This window comes from Halichoeres trimaculatus, unplaced genomic scaffold (genome assembly GCF_033239565.1).
Source record: "Halichoeres trimaculatus isolate MK-OKI-2021-1 unplaced genomic scaffold, fHalTri1.1 fHalTri1_scaffold_9, whole genome shotgun sequence".
In the NCBI taxonomy this organism is placed as follows: domain Eukaryota; kingdom Metazoa; phylum Chordata; class Actinopteri; order Labriformes; family Labridae; genus Halichoeres; species Halichoeres trimaculatus.
This window is the reverse complement of record NW_027437188.1, coordinates 3,893,470-3,899,469: the sequence shown is the minus strand read 5'-3', so window position 1 is coordinate 3,899,469 and position 6,000 is coordinate 3,893,470. Positions and strand designations below refer to the sequence as shown.

Below are 6,000 nucleotides of genomic sequence, written 5' to 3'. Positions count from 1 at the left end.
AACTCATCTTTCGTTTCCACTGCACTTGACTTTCTTTCACACACATTTGGCTTTGCCTTTGCAGTGCAAAAGCGGGAGCCCCTTCTGTGGATGTATACTCACACACGTACACATAAGGATGCTGAGGCTCAGTGTAAAGAGGCATAAACACACACTTTTATAAAAGACAAATCCTGTGAGACAATAGGTCCAATCCAATCACTGTGTGGAAGAAAGAGCGTTCAAGAGAGCACGCGCATATTTACATCCTCTCCATCTCTTCTCTCACCCACTCTGATTGTGCTTCTCTCTCCTCCTCCTCCTCCTCCTCCTCTCCCCTCAGACACACATGCACATACACACATGCACAGACAGACCCCCCTCTCACACAGGAGTAGATAGAGAGCGGTGAAGAGCAGAAGGAGCTGGGTGGCAGGAGAGAGGAAGGAGGGCTGTTGTTGATTTAACAAAGCCAGGGAAGGAGTGCGCAGTCCTGGGGAGCGGAGGAGCTGTGAAATGCCTGGAAGGGAGCCTGCCAGCTACTCCTGCAGAGACCTGAAGGTAAGGCTCGGAAACAGAAAGGGACAGAAAGAGCAAAGAGGGTGTTTAAAGCCGCTGATGCATGGTACGACTGTGGCTCCTCGTACGAGCAGCCTCCTCTCGATCTGTCTGTGGAAGGCATCGCATGCTGTGATTGCATTATGTGTTCAGTTACACATCCTCACATCCCACCTCAGGTGGGATGTGAGGATGTGTAACTGAACACATAATGCTGAATAAAAAGTGTGCATTACTGAAAGTGAAGATCAGATAGTGTGAAACAATGAGATGAGGAGAATACCAGAAGATGTGAGACGATGCAAGAGGAAGAGAACAGCAAAAGGGAAAGTGATGATGGGGAAAGTAGCAGGATTACCCCCTCCTCCTCCTCCTCCTCCTCCTCCAGTAACAGCCTTTATCACCACATCTCGCCCTCTTCGCCTTCTGTCACCGCAGAGATACATAGATCATCACCATGCATCTCCTCATCCTCACGGCGGGGGCAGGGTAATCAAAAAGGCTTCTGATTCCTCTGACGCAAGCAGAGAAAAACCTGTCAACACTCCCGCTGCTCGATACCCATGTGCAGAGCCGTAGTTCTCTTAGTGCAATGCAGGAGTTTTACGAGTGCAGCAGGAGCAACACTGGCGTCAATGTGCATCTGTGCGTGTGGAGGAGGGGGATCTTGTAGCGTTGACACACGGTGCACAGTGCTTCAGCTCCTCGGTGTTCTTCTGTGTTCAATAAAAGCAGGAGATAAAGCAGAGGACATGGGGCAGTGATAGCTGTTTGCAGTCGTTTCATGAATATTGTAGGTTACATCAAAAGCACTGAGAGGAAATCATTTATATTGATTCTCGTGCAGCTCCCGCTCTGAGCTGAGGATTAGGGCTGCTTGCTTTAATGTGTGATGAACATCGCTGTTTTCTCTCTTCTACTGTAGCTCCAGTTCAGTGCACTCTGCTGGACACGCATTTCAAGAGTTGTTGCTGTAAAACTTTGATGACAATGCAGTGGACTAAGCTGCCACATTAATCGAGCCCCGGCTCCCCAGAGCCCCTGCCCTTCATGATACGGCCTCATCAGGGAGAAGAGAGACAGCAAGTGCACTCAGTTATCATTTTTTAATATCTTTTCTCTGGCACACTGGAGGAATAATTAGTGTCAGCCATATCTGCTCTCATTAGAAGCCTTTAAAAGAAAAAAAAAACGTATGGCACATTCTTGGCTTGAAAGAAAGTGAAGTGAAACAAACTCAAACCCTGACACTGATGAACCCATAATACCTGTTATTTAAAAAGCCACCCATTTCAACACTATCATCCATTACGTACCTGCTAATAGCTGGTTGAGCCATCACTGGCTATCTCAGGAGTGAAGGGGGCAGTGCAAACCGCAGAGACTCAATGCGTTTTGATGGATGGCCTTTTGACCTTATTATCTGCGCTATCGTTGTAGATGCAACTCAGCGCTGTGTACCTTGGTTATTATCCATGTCCTCATCTCCCAGACAGGTGGACTAAAGAGGGCAGAGGGCAGATGTAGTTCTCAGCAGGATCCCAGGAGAGTCTCCAAAGAGAAGCCACTGTGAATAATTAATTGGATCTGTTTATTTAGTCAAGACAGCGTGTCTCAGGGGGATGTATGGAAAGCTCTGTTTTTCTAGCAGATCCAAATTCTCTATTACCGCAGAGGCGCATTTATGTCAAGAGCTTAGTCAGGCGTGGAGATCTTTTTTGTATTTAGAGCCCTGGAAAACTGGAAAATGTATAAGCATGTCAAGCACTGCATGAAAATCACTTTTTTTCAAGGGCTGGGGACAGATTTACATGAAGAGGCTGGACTGCTGAAATAATATGTACCTTCATTATACATACAGGTTTTGTTTGTGGTTCTCACTTTTTATCTGGATTTCAATATAGACTGTATAAAACATGAATGTAGTCTCTGCTATGTCACCTATCTGTTTCTGATGCAGAGTAGTGAAGCTGATTGTTGGCGGGGGCCATGTTGGATATGACACTCTGAGGGCGTATTCAGACCTGGACTGTTTGGTCCACTTTAAACGGACTAGGGCTTTAGTTTCCCACGCTGGTGCGGACTTTTCATGCAGGTGTGAAAAGACACAAATGAACCCTGGTGCGGACCAAACAACCAGACTGAGACCCACTTTTTGAGGTGGTCTCGGTCCGCTGCCAAACGAACTCTGGTGCAGTTTGTGGTTTTCTGGTGCAGGTCTGAATACAGACCAAGGTCCATCTGAACTAACTACAGGATACATGCGCCTTTTGGGCCTATAAAGCCACTGTAACCTAACCATCTTTGGTTCATACCTGATCCTCCGTCTTCTGTTTAGCCACGCTGTTGCTAGCATGTTGTGGGTCAGGACACGCAGAGCATAGCGTCTCCTTGCTGCGCGTATTCGTCTTTGCTGTTCCAAAATTGTAAACGGTGTTGTTGAGCCTGCTTTGAAGGAGCTGCTCTTGAAACTGAAAATGATTTTGCAGCTCTAATAAGAGCACAAACACATGTTTACCTCCATTTCCGGGTCTGTATTCTGTGTGCCGCCCTTTGTCAGTGCTGTCCAATGAGAGCACTGATCGTCACACACATGGATGTGTTTACAGAATATAGTCCACTTGCAAAAAGTACAATCTAAATACAAACCGCACCAAATGAAAAAAAATAAAGTCCGCTTTTGGTCCGGACCAAACAAGTGGACCAAAGGACTTTTCTGGTATGACTTCAGCCTGAGCTTTCTTCCAATCGCCTTCCAAGTGCTGTCAGTCACGTGAGCTGACTCATGATCCCAAAATCTTCTTAATGGAGTTGGGGAAAAAATAGTGTGTGCCGATGGCAACATTGGCATTTTAGACCTAGGTTGTAAAAGATTTTTTTTTTTTTGGCTTTGTGTGTGCATGGTTTCACCCAGCTTCGAGTGGATTACCAATGAATTGCAACTTTTAGCACTTCCACATAATCTTAATTTTGAAAAAAAAAAACAGATTTCACCCCTTGGGTGCACCTGAAATATTCAAATGTTTCCTCTTTACACATGTTCCTCACAGAGCTAACTTTTGCTAGGTGGCAAGAGAGGGGTCAGGCATGGGGTCATGGCAGCATCTACCAGCCTGTAATGTTAACAAGATATCCCAGACAGCAAACAAATCGGACTGCAATGCAATGTTGACCAATTTTCCTTTATATTAAAACATAAAACAGTGATTTTGAAATGGATCAACAAATTAATTCAGTTGTTAAATCCAGTTTTTATCACCTTCGGCTTTTATCCAAGATTAAATCGGTTTTATCTTTTAAAGACTTTGAGCAGATAATTAATGCTTTTATTTCTACGCCACTAGACTACTGTAATACTCTCTACGTTGGTGTAAATCAGGCTTCTCTCGCACGCTTACAGCTAGTCCAGAATGCAGCTGCTCATCTTTTAACAGGAGCACGAAAGCATGAACACCGCACCCCGATCCTGGAGTCCCTCCATTGGCTTCCCGTTAATTTTAGGATTAATTTTAAAATTTTATTATTTGTTTTTAAATCTTTTCAAGGATCAGCACCTCAGTACATCTCCGATCTTTTAAATATTTACACCCCCTCGCGGTCTCTGAGGTCTGCTGATCACTTTCACCTCGTGGTCCCAAAAACTCATTTAAATACCTGAGGTCATCGAGCCTTTTCGGTGGTGGCTCCCAAACTGTGGAATGATCTGCCACTCAAAATAAAACATCCCCCACTCTAACGACTTTTAAATCGCGTCTTGAAACTCACTTTAATTCTTTGGCTTTTAACTCAGCATGAGAGTTGTGTGATCCATGTCCTTTTATGTCTTTTATGGTCTTAACCCCTTTTTTATGACTCTTATTTGTTTCTATGTGTTATTTAAATTGATTTTATTTCTTTTATTGATATTCTCATATGTGATTTTAACTGTGCACCACTTTGGTGAACATAAATGTTTTTTTAAAATGTGCTATATAAATAAAGTGGATTGGATTGGATTGGATAAAACTGGACAAAGCAGAGAAGAATTTCAAGCAGATTTGCACTGTGTTAATTATGATTAACTCCCTGAGACCCAGCTTCCACATCTGTGGGCATTACATTCCTGCCTCTCATACCCATAATACTTCATTAAAAAAAAAAAAGAAAAAACTTTGACCCTTTGGCCACATTTAGGGCCATGCCCATGTCATATTTTGGTGATACCCCAACATAACACCCACTCCAGTGGGAGAAAAAGAGTGTGTTTAAGTAGATAACACCAATAAAAAATAACCAACAGCAAACTCTGAATAAAGATAACCAAACTTTATGTACAAAGACCAAGTTTAGTTTTATACTTATTTGGGCTTACTTAAGCCAAATAGCAAGATGAAATAAAAAATGAATACTAGGCAAAACACTAGGTCTCAGGAGATTAAAGCAGTCACACAGTGGTTGCATGATACAAACTTCACCAAGTTGTAATTTGACCACATTAATAATTCACACAAAATAGGATCTATGATTGCACAAAAGGTGAGAAGTTGCATTCTAAGGGGGGTCTTCAGAAAATGTTTAATGCCAGCCCAAATGACTTTAAATCATATATACATATATATATATATATATATATATATATATATATATATATATATATATATATATATATATATATATATATATATATATATATATATATATATATATATACATAAAGCCTAGCATTTTGTATGCCATGTTTGAATTTAATCCAATCTTAAAATTTGAAAGGATCAGACGAGCAGCATAAAATTTCTCTCTCCCGTTCTTGTCATCCTCAGGCACATCACTCTTTTGTAAATCTATAAATCCTCCCTCAGAAATCTCCAACCTATGCAAATTCAAGTCCCCGTATTTACTGTGTTTCAGAGCATCAACAAAGATGGTTATGCACTAGATTTATGCTGAGACCCACTCACTGATTCAGAAATGACTTCACAATGCATGTATTTGTACAACAGTCATGTCACACATTATGCTGCTACAGTGCATACAGTGCCTTTGCCTCAGCCTACGAGCAGCACAAACACACCTTCACCCTCTGTTTGGAAGGGAAACAACTGTTTCTGAGATTACTGATTTGTTCTGTGTTTGTTGTTTCACTCACTACCACTGTAGTGAGCTGTCATTAAAGAATATATATGACACACATCCAGAGTCCCTGGATACAACAGCAGAGAACACTAAAGTCTGAGTAAATCCACTTGGTGTGTGATTAATTAGTAGGAATGTCTACATTTGTACGGTTTATACCTCTAGGGGAGTTAGGAAAAAATACAATTTGTGTTGAAAAGTAACTGTAACCAAAAAGACAGCCCCATGAACCCTCTCACACATTTCAGTCTATGCACTGTGAAAATGCATTCCAGCATTCGTCCCGTGTCCACGTTAAGTAGATCTCAAGAATCTTCATAATGGCTCATGGTCTTATCTGTCGGCAGCAGG

The 6,000-nt window shown here is 42.1% G+C and overlaps 1 protein-coding gene across 1 annotated transcript in view; it reads left to right on the top strand.

The window, feature by feature from the left end:
- Nucleotides 1-209: 209 nt before the first annotated feature.
- The window catches only part of kcnj5 (potassium inwardly rectifying channel subfamily J member 5), a 44,404-nt gene continuing 38,613 nt past the window's right edge, over nt 210-6,000 (top strand). Inside the window, exon 1 of the mRNA XM_074679917.1 lies at nt 210-540. The gene's annotated coding sequence lies outside the window, so the exon portion shown is untranslated. The remainder of the gene's footprint in view (nt 541-6,000) is intronic.